At 48.8% G+C, this 8,550-nt stretch overlaps 1 protein-coding gene across 1 annotated transcript in view; it reads left to right on the top strand.

The window, feature by feature from the left end:
• The first annotated feature begins 211 nt into the window (after positions 1 to 211).
• Positions 212 to 8,550, top strand: part of LOC142748240 (uncharacterized) — a 57,094-nt gene continuing 48,755 nt past the window's right edge. The window contains exon 1 of the mRNA XM_075855347.1: positions 212 to 290. The gene's annotated coding sequence lies outside the window, so the exon portion shown is untranslated. The remainder of the gene's footprint in view (positions 291 to 8,550) is intronic.

The following is an 8,550-nucleotide window of genomic DNA, read 5'->3' as shown; positions in this document are numbered from 1 at the left end:
GCAGTAACTGGCACAAGCAAGCAGAACAAGCTTCTCATGGTGCATGTGGATGTGGGATGTGGTACTAGTGGATGTGGGAAGGGAGATTGTTCATGGGCATTGTACATTGTACATTGCCATTACAAACGTGGCAGTGTCCACTTCTCAGTTTTGTCTTTTTGTCCTACAGGTTGACTGGCCTCTATCCTTTTTCAAGCCAGTAGCAGCACTCCCATTTCATACACTCTTACACATCATCAATCGTGTGCTTTTGCAGGGGAGAGGAGAACGGATCATCATTCCATCATATGGTAGGCTTGGCAGCACCTAGCAGAATGGAAACAGGAACATATCTACAGGGGGGCTATATGGCGCTATCTACAGGGGGGCTGTATGGCGCTATCTACAGGGGGGCTGTATGGCGCTATCTACAGGGGCTGTATGGCGCTATCTACAGGGGGACTGTATGGCGCTATATACAGGGGGAACTGTATGGCGCTATCTACAGAGGGGCCTGTATGGCGTTATCTAGAGGGGGGACTGTATGGCGTTATCTACGGAGGGGGCTGTATGGCGTTCCCTACAGAGGGGGCTATCTGGCGTTATCTACAGGGGGGACTGTATAGCGTTACCTACAGGGAGTCTGTATGGCGTTCCCTACAGGGGGGTCTGTAGGGAACGCCATACAGCCCCCCCCTGTAGGGAACGCCATACAGCCCCCCCTGTAGGGAACGCCATACAGCGTCCCCCCCTGTAGGGAACGCCATACAGCGCCCCCCCCCCCCTGTAGGGAACGCCATACAGCGTCCCCCCCCTGTAGGGAATGCCATACAGCGTCCCCCCCTGTAGGGAACGCCATACAGCGTCCCCCCCTGTAGGAAACACCATACAGCGTCCCCCCCCTGTAGGGAACGCCATACAGCGTCGTCCCCCCTGTAGGGAACGCCATACAGCCCCCCCCTGTAGAGAACGCCATACAGCGTCCCCCCTCCCAAAAAAATGCGACCTACAGTGTGTCCTAATAAAAGACATGTATCCCCTATCCACAGGATCGGGGAGACATGTGTGATCGCTGGCAGCGATAGGGAGAACGGGGGACCGAAAGTCCCCCTGAATTTCTCCATGACTATCCTCTGACTTCCGGCGTCTGCGCAGCTCTGTAGAAATGAATGGAGCGCTGGTTACGCATGCGCACAAGCGGGACCGGCGCTCCATTCATTTCCACGGAGCTGACGACACAGACCCCGGATGTCCGAGGTTTGTGATGGAGAACTTCAGGGGACTTTCAGTCCCCCGTTCTCCCTATCGCTGCCAGCGATCATACATGTATCTCCTATCCTGTGGATAGGGGATACATGTCTTTTGCTTAATGGCAGAGCGGCGAGATACCTCCCTGCTCTGCCGTACTGTTCAGTGGCGTCCCGCTGTAGCAGCCATAGCGGCTGCTAGCGGAGCCCCCGGCCATGGTGGGGGCCCGTGCCGGCGGGCGACACGGGCCCCCTCATGCCGCGGGCCCCGTAGCAGTCGCTACTGCTGATACGGCGGTAGTTACGCCACTGGTCCACATACAGGTTATGGCCCTTTTCTAGAAATGGGGTAATAAGCTTCCAAGCAATTTTTCCACTTGTCCCTATATAGGAGAGGGGGGGGGGGGCATTATGGTGGGTTTAGTTGGCTTTCGTTTCCCTCATAAATGCGAAAAGCTGATGTGTACCCTGTTGCACTCTCGCACATTTTATAGAGTTCTATTCCAAACCTTGCTCTTTTAGATGGAATAAAATGTTTGAAGTGCAGTCTCCCTTTGAATTTTACTAGGGACTGATCAATGGAAATGTTTTGCGTGGGGGTGTAAATTAATAAAAATGTGTCTGACAACGCTTTGATGATGGGCCTGATTTTGTAGAGTCGGTCATAATCTGGGGCACTTCTAGGGAGGCACTGGCTGTTATTGTTGAAATGCCAAAATCTCATGAGCATTTCATAACGGGCTCTAGGAAAAATGGCAGCAAAGGCAGGGGTGGTTAGAAGGGGATAGGTGGACCAGTATGATTGAATGCTCGGTTTTTTAACAAGCCCCATGTGAGGCCTTTAAATCTTTTCATTCCATCAATATCTGTTGGCCTCCATGAATTTTGCCTGGCATAATAGGAACGGGGATTCTGAGAGATGAATTCGGAAGCATATAAATTAGTTTGGAAAATAGTATGTTCCAGCAAATCATTTGTTAGAAAGAAGTTAAAAAAATTAATTAGTCCAAAACCTTCCACCTCCACATTTGTACCTAGGGTGGCATTAAAGTCAGGGATGAATGGCGTACCAGAATTTGAAGCCTCCCATCTAATAAATGCTACATCTAGTGGCAAACTCCCTTGTAGGTTAGCATGCGCCTGTTCACTAAAACGAGGCATGTCGCTTGTACTGGGCATCGTGCCCTGATTTGGAGAAGTTTCTCAAACAGCCCTCTCTACCTCTCCTGTACTGGTCCTTGTCTTTTAAGAGGATGAACCAGAATGACCGCTAGACTCTGAGCTGTCACTTTCGCTAAGAGCAAAACCCTCAAAATAGTCATCGCCATCTGACAAGACACTATCTTCGCTGTCAGAACATAAAAGGGCATAAGCCTCCACTGCAGAATAAAATTCACGGGCCATTTTATTACGTTTATATTTTTATACGTAAAGGTCTATAAACGTAAATGGTATGAAATTAGTTCATTTAATTAGAACAAATTAATTGCTACAACAAATTAATTGACTGGCACAGCACTTCCTATCAAATTGATTACTAATATAACTTATACTACCCTAACAGTCACCCTAAATTATTACTAACTATTCCCTAATAATTAATATTACTAACTATACCCTAATACTAAAACCTAGCACTATACCCTAACCCCATATCCTACCTAACAAGGCAGATTAATGGGATTGGGGGAATTTGTTATATGGTGTTTTTTTACTGTGTCTTATACTGTAAGGCTGGGTTCACACGACCTATTTTCAGACGTAAACGAGGGGTGTAGTGTGCACTTTGACCCCACAAGTGTTTCATAGATTTTATCAGAATTGGGCAGTGAAAAAATTTTCTTCAATAAGTTTTAGCTCAAAACTACGACGCGTAAATTGACTGCCTCGGCAAAGAAGTGCAGGACACTTCTTTGCAACGTAATTTGAGCCGTTCTTCATTGAAGTCAATGAAGAGCAGCTCAAGATTACAGGCGTCAAAGACGCCTCTCATAATACGAGGAGCAGCATTTATGTCTGAAACGAGGCAGCTGTTTTCTCCTGAAAACAGTCTGTCTTTTCAGACGTAAAAGCCTCTCATCGTGTGCACATACCCTAATATTCACAGATCTGACACTGTCTCTCCTCTGTTTGTTCTCTGACAGAGAGCAGGGGAGAGAGAGTGTTTTTATATACTTGGTCCCAGGGAACGTTTGTTGCTACAACAAACTTTCCCTGCAATGGCCATGATTTGTTACCTTGACCATCACATGATCGGGACCTAAAACAATCAGGTCCCGATCATGTGTCTGGGACCAGAGGCGGACGTCAGCAGCGTGATCCGGGTGTCAGCGGCTCTCTGAGACACCCAATAGCTCTGTTAACACCCACCGTGAATTCACGTTGGCGCTGCACAGAGCCCAACCAGCGCCGACGTGAATTTACTGTGGGCGGTTGGGAAGCGGTTAACACCATACTGCATTGGTATAATTTTGAAAAATGGTTAAATGGGACTAGAGAGGGGCGGGGCTTAACTATGGCGGAGTGAACACGCATCTCGGGGGAGCTCCGTGCAGCCGAGTCATATAAAGCAGCTTGAGCCCGTCTAGAACCGGCGGGAGATGCCCGGAAAGCGTCGGGGACAAGGCTCTACACCCTCCCGCTCCGGTGCCTCCAGGTGTCATGGCGGACCCTGCACAGTCGTCAACCACGTGGAGACCAGACGGCCTACTGAGCACGCCAGCCGGCTCACACTTGCAGGGACAGATGATCGCACCGCAGCCTGGGGTCAGCACTTTTGTGGTACCGCCTGTGTCCCCTGCCCTCTCCCCGCCTGCCCTGCCGTCAGCCACTTTACCCCTGCCAAGAAGCTCAGATGATCTGCCTCTGCAGCCTGCCCTGCATGCGGATTTACACCTACTCAGGAAATTGATTCAGGCTCTCCCCACCAGACAGGATTTAGACTCCCTGGTTACTAGGATTGAGCAATCCCACCAACAAGATATTGCTGACTTAAGACAAGAAGTGGATAGGGTGGACACTAGGATTAATACCACTGACCACACAGTTTCCTCTATTGATCGCAGAGTGTTAGCTCTGGAGCAGGCAGCCATTTCAAACAGATCACACATGCAGTCCCTTGCACTCCAGTTGGATGATCAGGAAAACAAGGGTTGTAGAAATAATATTCGCCTGAAAGGCCTCCCGGATCTGGGCCCCAGAGATGATCTCTCGACCAGGATTACCGCTATCTTTAATACGGTCACCAATACACCTCTGGAAGCTACATTCTTACTGGACCGTGTTCATAGAGTCTCCCGGCCCCAAGGATGTCCTGTGCCGCCTGCACTACTATTCTGACAAGGATTTAATTGTCCGAGGAGCGTGGTCGCATGGACCGGTATCTGTTGATGGCTGCAGTGTCTCGGTCTACCCGGATGTCTCCCCGCGAACACTCTACATGAGACGTCTCCTACACCCATTATTAGAAAAGATCAAAGTGGCGGGAGCCACTTATAGATGGGGACACCCGTTCCACGTGGTCGTCAGGAAAGAAGCAGCTTCCTTTCTTCTGCGCCATTTCTCGGATTTGGATGCCCTATTTAGTTTCTTACAGATCGAACCGTTCCCGGTACCGGATTGGTTGGCACTGGACCGGCCTGAACCACCTCAACGTCAGCGCAATCAGCGCCCTAGCCAGCCTTTCAACAGGCCTCCGCTCCGAGAGTCATTAAGGTCTCATCCGGACCTTTCGCTGCGGCTACCTCCCGAGGCCTGATACAGACTTACATTTTGACTACATGGCAACGCATTGACTGCATCTAATGTCGCTATGCTCCCTATAGTGCCTAGTGGTTCTTTTTGTTACAGGTTCCTTTAACGGCCCCTCCGAAGAGTGTCCATCTCAGCGGAATTTTGTGAGCAGTCTCGTTATTTCTTCACTGGATCGTTGAGATTCCCATGGGTTACATACTGCCAAGGTCGATTCCACAGCTTCCTTCAGAACTGTAGCTATACCCATGTCTACATATTACCCTTCTTATGTTCCTTGTCATCCCCCCCTCCCCCATTTTCATCATGTCTTTTTACTAGTATGTTTATGATCCCCTTCCCCCTTCCGCTCCTTACCCTTACTCCTCTGCTCTCCCACTTGTGATCTGTCGTGTAGTTGCTCATTGTCATGAAACCCGTCAGTATTGCTGCCCCGGTCCCCACTACATTATACCAGACTATTATAGCGTACTTTATAGGGCTGCACTCATTTCCTGTGATCTTGTAGTATATACGGTTGATCCGCGTGTACATTAATGTGTGTAATATTTGTGTCTGCCTCTACCATCTTTCTCCCGCCTCTCTCCTGACTTTTCTCCCCTTCCACGGTTGGTCTCTTTCTTTATCTCTCTCCTTTCCCCTCCTTATTTCTTCCTCCCCTTTCTTCCTTCCACCTTCCTCTCCCCCTTTTAAAGGGTCTACTAGCTCTACTAGCCTCTTCTTAGGCAACAGTAGCTGTGGATATCTCACTCTTACGACAACTTTGCTCTGTTTTTTCCGTATTCATTTATCAATGTTCTCAGGAAGTGGGTTACTATTGTTTATATGGTCTTGCTCGCAGAGCCAGGTTATAGAAAGTGTTGTTGCCTCCCTTGCTCACCTCTTGGTGGGTACCGGACGAGTTTGTTTCTTATGTTTTTGTACTGCTCGCTGCATTGATTTTCCTTGTCCCCGTTCAGTTACTAACTTTCTCCACAGGTTTTCTTACCACTAAGGAGTCGGCCTTTGGGCCCCTTTTCTGTCTACTTCTCCTCCCTCCCCTTGGTCTTTCACTTTTTCCTTCTTTGTATTCCAACCCCCCCCCCCCTCCTCCCCTCTTCCCACCGGGGACATGGCACGTCAATCCCAGACAGACCTGCGGATAGGTTCGCTGAATGTCAAGGGTCTGCATGGACCTGGGAAATGATCCATTCTGTTCAACATGTTGAAGGGTAGACACTTGCATGTAGCTTTTCTTCAGGAAACGCACCTGAGTGAGCAGAAACCCTTCAAGATGAATAACCTATGGTTTCCTCACACTTATTATAGTTTTTCTCCTGACCCGAAATCCAGGGGGACGAGTATCCTCCTTTCCCGCTCTCTTCCGTGGGAGTTTCTGGATTCTCGCAGTGATGGTATGGGGCGAATGCTCTTAGTCAAGGGCAGCATAGACTCCCAGATCTATATCTTTGCTTCCTTCTATCTGCCCAATGTGGGACAGGGTTCTGCCCTGATTGGCTTTTTGGATGTTCTGGAGGAGTTTGGTGAGGGTACCATTGTTCTAGGGGGTGACTTCAATGTTGCATTGGAGCCTACCATGGATGTTTCAACGGGATCATCGTCAATCCCACACTCCCAGCTGCGCCATATTAAACGTGTGCTTCATGAGCATAATTTTGTGGATACGTGGCGCTTATTGCATCCGGCAGACAAAGACTTCTCCTTTTACTCTTCTGTTCATGATATCTACTCCAGACTTGATCTGTTCTTTGTCAAGCACCGCTCCCTTCCAACCCTACAGGCGGCCGACATTGATTCAATTTCTTTCTCAGATCATGCCCTTGTCACGCTGTCTTTGTCTTTGCAAACTACAATACTGCATCAATCCCAATGGAAACTCAATCCCTCGCTTCTCAATGGCTCCCTGGTCTCTTCTGACGTGCTACGCACACTCGACGACTACTTCAACACTAATATCTCCTCAGATACGAATCCACGGGTACAATGGGAGGCCCACAAATATGTCGTCCGTGGCACCTTCATTAAGTATGGAGCCCGGTTGATAAAGGAGCGCGCCGTGGCCATTGTCCGGCTTCTTTCAGAGATTAAGGCTTTGGAGTCCACGCATAAACGTTCCCATGAACTGGAGTGTAAAATTGCGTTAATTCAGAAACAGGAGGAGCTTCGTACCCTACTGCTATCCAAGGCCAAAGCCACCCTCTCTAAGTGCAAACGTCATTTTTACGAATACGGTAACAAATGCAGCAAGTCACTTGCCAGAGTACTGCGACTCCAGCAAGCACGCACTTACGTACCCTTTATTGCATCATCCCCTACCACTCGAGTTAATCTGCCTTTATACATAGCATCACAGTTCCGCGACTTCTATGCTTCTCTCTATGATACCGACTCCATCAATCCGGCCACGCTATCTAGCGATTTCCGTTCAAATATCAAGTCCTACATTGCAGACTCGAGTCTTCCTCCCCTATCCAAAGAGGTCCTCATTGCTTTGGAGGCCCCAATTACTATGCTAGAATTAACCGACGCTCTCAAGAACTCCGCCTCTGGTAAGGCCCCTGGACCTGATGGATTTACGCTTCCCTATTATAAAAAATTCCTCGACGTCCTTAGTCCGCATTTTTTATCGTCCTTGAATTCTTTCTCCTCCTCCGCTCGCGTTCCACCTGATGCGATCAGGGCTCACATTGCTGTGATCCCCAAGCCAGGGAAAGATCCTTCCCAGTGTGCGAGTTATAGACCAATTTCCCTTCTTAATACGGACATCAAACTCTTCGCATAGATTTTGGCAATGCGTTTGGCCCCGCTGCTCAGTGGTGTCATACATCTTGATCAGGCGGGGTTCATGTTGGGTAGAGAGGCCCGTGACAACACCATGAAGGCGATCAATCTCATCCATAAGGCTAAGCTGTCCCATGTACCACTCATGCTTTTGTCTACAGACGCTGAAAAAGCCTTTGACAGAGTCAATTGGACATATATGGAGGAAACCCTTCCGTGTGAATGGAATCCTCTCGGAAGAATTCAACATCCATAACGGGACCCGCCAGGGCTGCCCCCTGTCCCCCTTGATTTTTATCCTGACATTGGAACCATTTCTACGGCATGTTCGAGCGAACCCGGATATTAAGGGCTTAGGTGTGGGATCTCGGGTCGACAAGGTTGCAGCGTACGCAGATGACCTTTTGTTTTTCTTGACCAACCCGACCATCTCCCTCCCGAATCTGATGCAGGAGTTTCATCGCTTTTCCAGTTTATCCAAATTTAAAATAAACTTTTCCAAATCAGAGGCCATGAATGTCTCCCTCCCCTCCTCCCTCCTACTCACATTGGAACAATCCTTTAGCTTTAAATGGAACTCGGTGACACTCATGAACCTGGCAGTACGGATTCCGGTGGACCTTAAGGAACTTTTTAACTTGAACTTCCCAGCATTTCTTTCCGAAGTTAAAGCGGATTGTGCCAGATTGTGCGGTGGCACATTCACGTGGATGGGTCGCTGCACTATTTTTAAAATGAATATTCTTCCTCGACTACTCTACTTATTCCAAGCTCTTCCTATAGCAGTTCCAAC

This window comes from Rhinoderma darwinii, chromosome 3 (genome assembly GCF_050947455.1).
Source record: "Rhinoderma darwinii isolate aRhiDar2 chromosome 3, aRhiDar2.hap1, whole genome shotgun sequence".
NCBI lineage: Eukaryota > Metazoa > Chordata > Amphibia > Anura > Rhinodermatidae > Rhinoderma > Rhinoderma darwinii.
The sequence above is the reverse complement of the archived record's forward strand: the minus strand, read 5'-3'. Positions and strand labels throughout refer to the sequence as shown.